Here is an 11,562-nt window from a genome sequence, read left to right as displayed (position 1 = left end):
TCAAAGCTTCAAAACGACATTGTTTAAAGTATTAATACATGTTTGCGGCATTTTTTTCTAAAACGCAACTAAGTATGCAATATAAATCCTGTTTTTCTCTTTTATTATTATTATTATTGTTTACTATTAATACATGGTGAAATTTTAATTTGGTCTCTCTAATATATTTAAATGTCGATTTATTTGCATATACTTTAATTTTTAATATCATTTAGTCTATATATTTTTATAATATTATTAATTAATCTAAATAATTAATATTATTAACTTTTTACTAAAACATTACATGGTAATATAAAATTTGAATATTTAAAGAATAGAGATTGAAATGTGGTTTCCCATTTTTATATGTTTGTGTCGTTCTTTCACATTAATATATATATATCAATATATATCCATATGAAATTTATTCTTACAGTGTTTAGGATTTAGTATTTAAGTAGCATTTAAGGGTTTACTGTCTATAGTTTAAGGTTTTATGGTTTTGGATTTAGGGTTTATGGTTTAAGATTTAGGGTTTATAGTTTTAAGACGTTTTATAATTTAAGGTCTAGTGATTTAGGTTTATAGTTTTATGATTTAGGAATCTATATTTAAGGGTTTAAGGGTTTAGTATTGTTTATAGTTTAGGGTTTTATGGTTTAGGATTCAAGGTTTAATATTTAGGGTTTAAGGTTTATAGTTTATGATTTACAATTATAGATTTAGGGTTTGAGATTTAAAAGGTTATTGATTTAAGGGGTTAGGGGTTAGGGTTTAGAGAAAGCCATATAACATTGATTTTAACAGCTTCGTAACTTAATTAAATGAAAACTTCTAAATAGTTTATTTATCAAAGTGTAACTTTTCATAATTAAGTAACTAAAATGAAATTAACTTTCCCATAGTTAAGTGAATGGTGTAGTTAATTTATATTGTTTATAAAGTCGCTTTTAGATATGATCAAAATAAAATCAATTCGAATAAAAATATGACCTTATTTAATTTGTTATAATTTGGTCCTATCCAAAATAGATAGTTACCTATATATCCATATCAATCATTACTTTTTTATTTATTTTTCAATAAATAATTTGTTACAATTTTAATATATTATCTCTTTTACAATTATATAAGAGATTATTTAATTTTATATATAAATTATAAAACAATAATTAATCTAAACCCTAAATCCTTAACTACAATCTCTGAAACCTTAAATCATAAAACGTAAACCATCAAGCCTAAACGCCAACCCTTAAACTCATAATCCATTAACCTTAAAATAGTTTAGATCTATAGCGATATTTTTCAAAAAGCGCTACTAAAACCCAAACTATTGCGGCGTTTTCTGAGGAAGCGCCGCTAATGCCACTGAAGCTCAAAATAAACGACGTCATTCTGTTTAAGCTTTTCGTGAAAAAATACCAATTGAAGTGGAGGGTTTCTTCAAACAACAAGGAGCTGGGTCAACTATTCAATCAAATGATATTGAGCATGTTCCCCATCTCTTCTCGAGAGGCAAGTGGGCTATTTCTTTGCAAAATTGTGCTCAATTTCATATGTGGCAATTCCGCCAAGATCTCTTCGTTAGTTGGGTAGCGGCGCTTTGTTAAAAACCCCGCTAATGTTGGATCTATTGCGGCGTTTTTTGGGTAGCGTCGCTAATGCCACTGAAGCTCAGAAAAAACGATGTCGTTCTCTTTAATCTTTTAGCGGCGTTTTTAAAAAAGCGCCGCTATAGGTCAATCTTTAGTGGCGCTTCCTTAAAAACGTTGATAATGCTCGATCTATTCCATTTTTAGTGGCGTTTTCTATTCAAACGCCGCTAAAACCCTATTTTGGTGTAGTGTTAGTCAGGATTACCAGTCCAAGCTAAATCCTGTCTACAATATATATACTCAATAGAGCTTAGTCGGGATTACTAGTCCAGGCTAAATCATTTTTATGACATATTCCCTAAAGATCTTAATCTGGATTACCTGTCTGGGCTAAATCTAATCTATAACATATGCTCGAGAGGACTTATTTCAGAATTACCCGTTCGCAACAAATAGATGACCTCATTCATTTTGGGAAATCACATATCCATTGATTTTTCACTTATTGAAATAGGATTTAACACTTTTCAAGCATTATCAGGCATGTGATTATTTCATACATCTATAAATTCATATAATTCAATTAAACACATTCCATGTAACACCCCTAACCCGTATCTGTCGCCGAAAAAGGGGTTACGAAGTGTTACTGAGACTTTTAGAACATTTTTAGATAATTCCTATAAAATTTCTGTTCATAATCGAGATTATTCATACTGTCCCTTAAATGGACCCTCGAGGCACAGAGCGAGCATTAGAATCAAGTCGGGACTTAATCAGAAACTCTAAGAAGTTTTCGCGAAATTTTAAAAGTTTTCCAAGGTACAGGGCTCACACACCCGTGTGGTCCAAGGGACATGCCCGTGTGACCCTAGAACACGCCTGTGCTAGAGGCCGTGTTCGACTCCATGTAACTATCTAACTTGTGCACACAGCCATGCCACATGCCTGTGTGCTAGGCCGTGTGGTTAATTAATTCAATTCGAAATCAGGTGCAGGTTTTACTCAGCCAAGACACACGCTCGTGTTCTAGGCCATGTAGCACACGGCTAAGACACATGCCCATGTCTCTGCCTGTGTAGCACACACGGCTAAGACACACGCACGTGTCTCTGCCCGTGTGCTCAATTCTGAGCATCTTAAAATTAGGGTTTAGGGGACACACGACCTAACTACATGCCCATGTACCCAACCATGTGTCTCATACGATCTAGACACACGCGTGTGTGGAAAAAATAAAGCCATTCTTAGCTTCATATCTCACCCAAAATCACACCCATGACCTGAACTTGAATCACACATCAAGATACCAACCATTTCAAGCATTCAAATCAATCAAATTCCATCATTCATCATGGCATATCATTTCATGTATACATGTTCCTAATCTTGCCTTAGTTTAGTCCATATGTTAGACATAATTTGATCAACTACTTAACATATATGTAGCTACCATAGTATGACAATACAAATATATCAAAACAAACCATTACTAGCCATTCCAATGGCTAGATTACAATCATCATTTACATTTACATGCCAATACGGCCAATATAACCTATACATGCCATTACGACCATAATTGATTTACCATATATACTGATATAGGCTGATGGATAGTGTGAGTGATCTCCACCAATTTTCCAATCCAATGAGCTTCTAATTTACTGTAAAATAGGGAAATAAAACTAACATAAAATGCTTAATAAGTTCATATAACACGGTAATTAACTTACCATTTATTCTATTTTGAGGTAACTATGTAAGACACATTAATTCATTTTGACCTCAAGCCATACACATATCCTCATTTCCCTTGATAGTCATATATTCCATAATAACATCAAAAACAAGTATAGGCTCAATAACAATCAAGTTTCCATGCACATATACTGCACATATGCTTTCCACAACATGTATAATTCACATTACTATATCTCAAGTATATTTTAATATAACACATCTCAAGTTCAGATTATTTCATATAAAAACTTTACACATTTTACTCAAAATAGCAATGTCACACGAGTAGCAGTACACTTAAAGTGTACAAGTCTATAACCAAGGATAAACATATTCATCAAAAGAGTCCCATGTACAAATATCATCATCTCATGTTTTCATATGTCAATTGTCATGTAGCATCATTTTCATGGATTTCAGACAACTACGTGTAATAACTCATTTCTTATTCATGTCCTTTCATGTCAAGATTTTTACCCGTTGAATTTGTTCGGAATATTGATGGGTACACATAAAGTATCAAAATTCATCAATTCATGTTCAGTGATACCTATAAGGTACTATTTCAGAGAATACACTCTTGTGCCACACATATATACAACAGGATTACCAGTCCAGGCTAAATCCTTTTTATGACATATGTTCTAAAGAGCTTGATCTAGATTACCCATCCAAGCTAAACCCAATCCATAACATATGCTCCAGAGGACTTATATTAGGATTACCCGTCTAGCTAAATCATTTCTATAATAAGGTCAATAAGATTCCTTGTCTGAGCTAAATCTCGTCAGTAAGAAATGCAAGACCTCATTCATTTCGGGAAATCACATATCCATCGAATTTTCTATTTATTCAAACGAAATTTTGCATCTTTCAAGCATTATCAAGCATGTGGTCAATCTCATTTATTCTTGCATTTATACAATTCAAATGTTCACATTTCTCATTCATTCCAAGCATAAAAGTTAACATTTTCATCGTTTATCCTTTATAATCTATCAGGCATTATCATTTAATTTAAATATTTTTATTTATCGGGCTTGATCAGATATGTAATCATTTCACATATTTATGAAATTTATACAATTTACATAAACACAATCAATGCAAACATGTAATTAAACACAATTTAGTTACATGAACTTACCATGACAAATGTTTGTGTACATAAATCTACTAATCTGACATTTTCCTCTTTTCCTCGTTCTAACTCCAAATTTGGTCTACCCGGATCTATACGAGTAAACTTAATGTCAATTTATCACATTTCACATTTATATGGACTCAATTTACATCCTAGGAAAAATTACCATTTTGCCCCTAACTTTTTCATAAATTCCCATTTCGTCCCTAGGCTCGGAAGATAAAATTTGTGCAAGTTACTCCCTATTCCAAGCCTAACCAAAATCCCATTACAAAATTTACAGCACATGTATTCATATAAATTCAACATTTTTCTTCAATTTCACAACTTTACATTTTAGGCCCTAAATAATTTTTTCATCAAAAAACACTTTGTAAAAGTTGTTTATCTATCAACAACCTTTCATTTTCTACCATAAATTTCAAATTTTAAGCATATACATCCATGACCCATTTTCCATACTTTGATAACTTCTCAAATTTATCCGCTATATAGATAAATTAAGCTATATCGGTTTCAAAAATATCAAAATTACTAAAAACGGGCCAATGCAACTTACCCAACTTGGACATGAAAGTTTCTTCTCTCTCTCCTAGGGTTTCCATGTATTTTTTGGGGGAAGAAGATGATAAAATAAGATGATATTTCTTTTTTATCATCTTTTAATTAATTAAATTATTTCACTTTCCAATTTAGTCCTTGCCCTTTTTCTAAATTTCCATGGATGAGTCACTATAATATCTACATACTTTTCTTTAATGGTCTAATTACCATATAAGGACCTTAAGTTTTGGATTTCATAGCTATTTGATCCTTCTAGCTACTAGAATCCAACTTTTACATTTTATGCGATTTGGTCCTTGTCATAATTAAACACAAAATCAGTAAAATTTTCTTATCAAAATTTTCACATGACATTTCTATCATATTACGGACCATGCAATAAAATAAAAATAAATTTTTTTTTTGGCTCGGATTTGTGGTCCCAAACCACTGTTTCGGTTCCACCGAAATTGGGCTGTTACATTCGACAATCATTTCAACCATATAAGTAACATTTTTATCATTTATCATTTATCGGGCATTATCATTGATCAGGCTTTGTCAGATATATTTTTAATGTCATATATATACAATATTTATACAATTTACAAACACAACATTTAATTCAAGCAAATAAACATGCACAATTTAGTTACACGAACTTACCTCAACAAATGTTCGTGTTCATAAAATCTACTAATATGACATTTTCCTCTTTTCCTCGTTCTAGCTTCGGATTTGGTCTATCCGAATCTATACGAGTAAATTTAACATCAATTTATCACATTTCATATTCAAGTGGACTCAATTTATATCTGAGGAAAAATTACCATTTTGCCCCTAACTTTTCCATAAATTCCAGTTTTGTCCCTAGGCTCGGAAAATGAAATTTATGCAATTTACTCACTATTCCAAGCTAGCCAAAATTTCACCATAAAATTTACAGCACATATATTCTATAAAATTCAAAAAAAAAAATTCAATTTTCACAACTTTACATTTTAGTCCCTAAATCATGTTTTCATCAAAAATCACTTTGTAAAAGTTGTTTATCTATCAACAACCTTTCATTTTCTACCATAAATTTCAAATTTTCAGCATATTCATCCATAACCTAATTTCCATACTTTGATAACCTTTCAAATTGATCCCCTAAATAGATAGATTAAGCTATCCCGATTTCAAAAATATCAAAATTACTAAAAATGGGACAAGGAAACTTACCCAATTTGGCCAAGAAAGCTTGCTTCCTCTTTCCTAAGGTTTCCATGGAATATTTGGGGAAGAAGATGATATAAAATGATTTTTATTTTTATTTAATAAATTATCATCTTTTAATTATTTTGATTTCCAATTTAGTGCTTAGCCTTTTTCTAATTTTCCATGGATGAATCATCCAAAAATATCCACTAACTTTTCATTAATGGTCTAATTACCATATAAGGACCTCTAGTTTTGAATTCCATAGCTATTTAATCCTTGTAGCTACTAGAATTCAACATTTTCATTTTATGTGATTTAGTCCATCACGTAATTAAGCACTAAATCGATAAAATTTTATTATCAGAATTTTCTCATGACATTTCTAACATATTATGGACCATGTAATAAAATTGAAATAATTTTTATTTTTGACTCGGATTTGTGGTCCCGAAACCACTGTCCAGCTTTCACTGAAAAATGGGCTGTTACAAACTAGGTCAAATTAGCATCCTTATGACCCAATTTTGCATGGTATTACCGTCCCATTAAGGTGGATGTGTCCATGTCCATGCATCCTTCTGGTAATCTCATCTTCTATGGACCCACAGCATAATAAAAATCACATATTAATAATTAACATGAAAATAATATAATTTATGCACACAAATCATGTAATAAAGCATAATTTCATGTACTTCATAAATTCATGTCTCATATTAAAATTTAAGCAAAATCCACTTAATTTATTATCAATTACTTAAGATTAATATAATTATTAAGTCAAAAGGTGGTAAAAATATATAGAAAATCCTATATAATTTCAAGTTTACACACCCCCAAACTTAAACCATTGGTCATCCTGAGTAATGTTCAGGCCCAACAAACTTTTGCTAAGGCAACTTTTTCAATTTGGTTAAGTAGCATTACTTTTTACACATAATCATGCATCAATAAAATCGTGCTTACAAATTATTTTTATTGATAAGTAGCTCAAATGCAAATATTATTTCCAAACTTTATGCTAAATACAACATAATGTCAACATGAGTCATAGTATGCATGCATTTCAAAGTCATATATATCATTCACCAATCAATAGACTTTCCTTATCAATCTAAACGTAGCAATCACAAGGTTTAATTAGTGGTCTTCATATGTTGAACTTAGAAATTCCTCTCCACTAATGTAGTGGGTATAATCATCAACTCAATAGATCTTTTATTAGGTTGTAATAAGGCTAAGCTAAACGAAAGGATAAAGATAAGTGAATTTTTAGGTTCAATCATCTTAACCCTAACTTTATTTTGGATCCTTTTGTATCACAACCTTCATACAAATGGGTCTTTGGAACACCCCCAAACTTTTTTTGAACTCATGCTCAACCTTTATTTTCAGGCTTTGAGCAAACTTCATTGTTCTATATTTTATATTTTAGAATTTGAGAAATCTTTTATTTGCTCTTTATTCTTTTGAACAAATTTTTCTTTGTTCTTTCATCTCTCTTGTTTTAAACATGTGAAGGACATGTACATCTTTTGTATTTTTTCCTCAAACTTTGATCACCAAGAAAAATTTAGTTAAGATAGGTGCACAAAATAGGATAAAATTAAAAAGATGATAATGTGGCTTATAATGTAGGTAATTTGCAATAAACAAGCCATTGAGCTCAAAAGTAAAGTTTTAAGGGTTAATTTAATAAGGTCGGCTTGAAAGGCTTAAACGATCCAAAGAAAACGTGCTTATATCATGTTTAGCTTCTTATACCTTTTAGGATTTCGCCTCAAGAAAGTTACTAAGTCAATTCTGAAGACTTAAGCCTTCATGCATGTCTACTTCCAAAGAAATTAAACTTTCATGGCAAATAGTACGTGAGACTAATGAGCATACAAGCATTCCATCACTAAAGATAACATAAGAATAACTTAGATAAAATCAGAAATCATGTTTGCATTTGAACCAACTTATGAACAAAAATTCTCTCTGAGCATTCATTCATTCTAGCATACTTCGTGAAAAGATTGAAACATACTTGCAAAATTTAAAATTTCATGCAAAATGTTGCCTTATCCCCCTTTAAAAAGAAGCAATGTCCTCATTGCAAAAACAAAGTAATGAATGAAAACTGAACACCAAGTAGGGTTGTAAGAAAAGAGAGGTGAGTCATAAAGCTTGCTTAGGTACCAAGTCTTTCTTAACAATCCAATCCTAAACATCTTCATTCCTTTCACCACATCACTTTCTTGTTTCTATTGAAGAGGCATAGAGCTTATTTCATTCATGCTTGCAATATCCTATTTATTATGCAAAAGAAAAATACTAGCTAGGAAATAAAAATAATCTAAAAAGGAATAGATACTAAAGACAAGAAATTCCCCTTTTTTATTTATTTGACTTACCCCCTCATCTTCCTCCTTTGATGCTTCATTCTCACTTTCATCCTCATCTTCCTTCCGTGACTCGAAAATATAATCTGGAACTTAAGAATAAAATTATTAGAAACATTTTTAAAATTATTCAATCTCTAATCTTCGTATATTTCCAATAAGCCTATTGTTGGCTATGCATAAATTTCATCATATCCATCATAATTGAAAATTCTAATTTCTTCATAGTATTTGAAGAAGTGGGCATAAGAATGGTCAACTTAGGATCAACATTTGGTTCAACGGGCTCACCAACATTCATCTCCTCTCTTGGTTTAGAAATTTCTAGTTCCTTTATCGGTTCTTCTTCAGATTCTGTTTCATCTGTCTCATCAACTGAGTCAGCTTTTGGTTTAGATTTGTTCGACGAATCATTAGTTTCTTGTTTTGTTGGTGCACTTGGTTCAATTAGGTCTAGCTCATGGACATTCTCCACTAACCTTTCAAGATCATGGGCTATGATGCAACCTTGAACATATGGGCCCTTCAGGTTTGCTTTTATTTTAACTTAGGCCTTAAGTAAAGTGAAGTTATCAATGATGGGAAGTAAGCACTTTCTGTCATCTTTCTAGCACAATCGTGGATCTCTTTAAGAATAATCTTCCCAACATTGATGGAGATTTCTATCATAATTGTATACAACAACAATATTCGTTCCATCGAGATGGTGGAACTATGTGAGATAGGAATGAAACTATATCGACAAATTAGAACCATACCTTAGCCACTAGTTTTAGATATTCCCTTCGGCAAGAATGACTACCATACTTTCTTCTAATCCATTGGGATCCAGGATTTGTCACAACATTAAACACTTGTTGAAGAAAATCCCAATTTATATTTGTCATCATGGCAAAGTAATCATCTTCTTCAACATCAAGTAGGTTAAACAAATCATTAATGGACATAGAAGTTAGGGGTACATTCTTCCTGCAAACAATAATTTTAGTAGCATACAACATAGTTAGGTTGGCATAGAACTCTCCAACTAACTCCTCTTCGGGAAATGATCATGCATCACAAAAATAGTTCCAATTGAGGGCATCAATTGTCTTTCATATTGGCCATGGCACAACCAACTTATCATTGCTCTCCAAGTTGAAACCTTTTTCCAGCATCATGGATTGATTTTTGAAGATGGAATCAAACCTTTCTTTTGCTTCCTCATATTGGATCACAATTGGATTTTTGGCATAGATCTTAGAAGATCTAGTTCTTCTGCGAGACATGGTGATTTTTCCCAAAAAACATGTAGAATTTCGAAAAAGGAAGAGATATGAAATTAGCAAGGGATGGTAGCAAGATGATTGTGATGACGATAGGCGTGCGGTGTCAATAAGGTTGCTCTGACAAAAGACTCGTGGCGAAAAATAATGAGGGTTTTGTGGCAAGAGAAAAAAAATTAGGGAAATTTTTTGGGATGGAGGCCAATGGCTAAAAGGTAAAAGAATGATTAACTAGGGTTTAAGTTAAGTGCTTGAAGGGTTGTGAAAATTTTGGTGGTAGAGAAGGGTTTATATAGTGGTGAATTAGGGTAAACTTTAGCAAAAAATTATCTACAAGGGTGACTTGGGCCGCAAGTATAGAGGAACGGAAAAAGTGCCGACAAAATTAGGGGTTTTAGGGAACCCTTGGATGACAAGGTGGAGTAGATTTGTCCTCTTTGTTGTTTCAAGCCTTGAGCTCAAACTGTATTTACAAACTAGTCAGCCTAAGATAAAATAAATTGATTAGTACTTGGGCAAATTTGACTCCCTTATTAAACAAATAAAATAAAATAAAAACAAAGGTTAAAATGGAAATAAAATTTTCAAAGTTAATTAGAGAATTTATTCTCAAAAGATTACATTAAATTAATTTCCAGGAAAGATTGGAGGGGTCACAATGGTCCCATTTTAGTTCCAATCTCATTAGACAGAAATTAATTAAATGTACTAATTTAAGAAAAATAATTTCTAATTATTTATTAAAAAGTAAGATTATGAAAAATTAAGGGTCTACTAATTTGAAAGAGGCTTTAACTTGCTCAACTTCACCATCCAAATAGTGTTTGAGACGTTGACCATTAACTTTAAATGTACCTCCATGGTTGTCGTACAATTCTCCAGTTGCATATGGATAAACTTCGTAGATGGTATAAGGTCCTCTCCATCGGGATTTGAGCTTCTGAAGGAATAACCTTAGCCTCGAATTGTACAACAACACTTTCTAACCTTCTCTGAATTCATGAGGTTGTATACGACTATCATGCCATCTCTTAAATTTTTCTTTACACATCTTTGCATTCTCGTATGAAAATAACCTCAACTTTTCCAACTCATCAAGCTGTAGCATCCTTCTCTCTCCGGCTTGCTTATGATCCAAATTTAATTTTTCAAGGCCCAGTGAGCTTTATTTTCCAACTCAAGTGAAAATTGACATGCATTTCCAAAAACTAGCCAATAGGGAGTTATTCTTAACTGTTCTTAAAAGTAGTTCGATAGACTTATATAGCATCATCGAGCCTTCAAGACCAATCTTTACTATTAAGGCGCACTAGCCTTTCAAGAATACCTTTGATTTCATGATTCACCTTTTCAACTTGCCTATTTGACTGTGGGTGATAGGCAGTAGCAGTTTTATGTTTCATGTCGTATTTGTCAAGCAACCACTTAAGCCATTTATTTACAAAGTGAGATCCTTCATCACTAATCATAGCACTATGAGTCCTAAACCGTGTAAATACATGCTTATGTTAGAATTATATGACTACCTTAGCATCATTTGTTGGGTATGCCCCGACTTCAACCCTCTTGGATACGTAACCCGCAACTACTGAAATATATTTGCTCCCATAAGAAGAAGGAAACGGGGCTAGAAAATCAATGCCCCATATGTCGAATAGTTTAACCTCTAAAATATTTGTCAAGGGTATCTCGTTCCTCCC

This window comes from Gossypium arboreum, chromosome 7, assembly GCF_025698485.1.
Source record: "Gossypium arboreum isolate Shixiya-1 chromosome 7, ASM2569848v2, whole genome shotgun sequence".
NCBI classification, from domain to species: domain Eukaryota; kingdom Viridiplantae; phylum Streptophyta; class Magnoliopsida; order Malvales; family Malvaceae; genus Gossypium; species Gossypium arboreum.
The sequence above is the reverse complement of the archived record's forward strand: the minus strand, read 5'-3'. Positions refer to the sequence as shown.